Source organism: Sinocyclocheilus rhinocerous, unplaced genomic scaffold (genome assembly GCF_001515625.1).
Source record: "Sinocyclocheilus rhinocerous isolate Xijiao unplaced genomic scaffold, SAMN03320098_v1.1 scaffold438, whole genome shotgun sequence".
Taxonomy (NCBI): Eukaryota; Metazoa; Chordata; class Actinopteri; order Cypriniformes; family Cyprinidae; genus Sinocyclocheilus; species Sinocyclocheilus rhinocerous.
The window spans coordinates 124,509-126,303 of NW_015634015.1; the positions used below are offsets into that span (position 1 = coordinate 124,509).

Here is a 1,795-nt window from a genome sequence, read left to right on the forward strand (position 1 = left end):
ATCTGATGAAGAAACAAACTCATCTACATCTTGGATGACCTGAAGGTGAGTAATTTCAGCAAATTTTCATTTTTGAATTAACTATTTCTTTAAACATAGATAGGGAACAGAATTAGATTAAGATTCACTGGGACACTTTTTGACACATCCAGAATTCACCCAAATTCTTTGGTCATCTATACTTGTGGCGTCACAAAAACGTAATGCAATGTCACTCTGAAATGTAAAAGACTTTACTGATGAGTTAAGAGGACATGTTAATAATTTCCTTACCGATAGTGGGGTCATGATCCTCTGGAAATCTGTGACTTATAAACTGCATGATTATGGCTGTGAGACAAAGAGAACAAGACAAGCAGAGTTCTTACATAATTGTGGTACCATGAAATTCAATGAGAAGAGTGTAAACATCTCCCCCTTCTCCCTCATGTGCAGCAAACACACCCTGCTGTCGGCATGTATTTGCTCTGTATGCGCTCTCTGCTCTGTTCCCATGGAGACAGTGATATAAAGAAAGAATATCAGTCACCCTAAAGAACCTTCTGCAGTGCACTCGAACAATGAGATCCTCACCAGGTGACCTCCGTTCATCTCCTAGGCAACAGACTCCTGGAGGGGAAGGAAGTTGCTAGACACCTGCGCCTTCGTAACGACCAGACTGAAGCACTGAGCCAACACCCACATTTTTATTGTCTGCCCGCCTGTGACTGTACGTCTAAGGCTGTGAAACCAGGCCACTGTCTGACCACAATAAAGGGCTACAGTGAAAGAAAACCACTCAAATCTGGTACAAGGGTCAATCGCACAAAATTATTTCATGCCAAAATCAAAGAAAGAAATTTAGGAATTTAAATTTTAGTTGAAGGAAAATCTATTTAAAGAGACAGTTCCCCCAATAATGAAAATTTTGTCATCATTTACTCGCCCTCAAGAATTTTAACTCTGCGCGCTGAAAAGACCGAACACGCAAGTGACCTTCATCCACCACTGGATACCTTCCTTGGGCCAGTGTGTGTGGACCTTACAATACCATCCAATAAACGATTCATCCATGTCTGTGTTAAAACCTTGTAGTGAACAATGAAAATTAAATAATTAGATCTTCTGTTGACAATAACAGATGCTGACTTGGGAATGGGAACCAATAAAACCAAGAAAGCAACATCAGCAGCAGAGAGAAGTAACAGAGAAAAAGAGAGAGAGAGAGAGAGAGAGAGAACTACGTTACTCACCACTTTTGCCCACACCTCCCTCTCCTAACATCACCAATTTGTACTCGCGGGAGTAACCCCCTGTGCTCCGCGAGGATTCCATCCGAATAACTGAAACAAGACACAAGCAAAAACCTGTTCAAAATAGTTTTAAAAACTTGAAGTTAAAAAGTTTAAGTGAAAGAATGATAGACAGACAGACAGACTGACTGATTGACGGACGGACGAACGGATGGATGGATAAATGAGCAGACAGACAGATGGACAGACAGATGGAGAGTTAGACAGATAGACAGATAGATAGACAGACAAACAGACAGACATACAGATAGACAGATAGATAGACAAACAGACAGATAGATAGACAGATAGATAGACAAACAGACAGATAGATAGATAGATAGACAGACAGACTGACTGATTGACGGACGGACGAACGGACGGACGGACGGATGGATGGATGGATAAATGAGCAGACAGACAGATGGACAGACAGATGGAGAGTTAGACAGATAGATAGACAGACAAACAGACAGACAGATAGACAGATAGATAGACAGACAAACAGACAGACAGATAGATAG

The 1,795-nt window shown here is 41.2% G+C and overlaps 1 long non-coding RNA gene across 1 annotated transcript in view; it reads right to left on the reverse strand.

The window, feature by feature from the left end:
• Positions 1–266: 266 nt before the first annotated feature.
• Positions 267–1,795, reverse strand: part of LOC107745053 (uncharacterized) — an 8,297-nt gene continuing 6,768 nt past the window's right edge. The window contains exons 2-3 of the long non-coding RNA XR_001640560.1: positions 1,233–1,322; positions 267–330 (exon numbers count right to left, since the gene is read on the reverse strand). This is a non-coding gene — a long non-coding RNA (uncharacterized LOC107745053). The remainder of the gene's footprint in view (positions 331–1,232; positions 1,323–1,795) is intronic.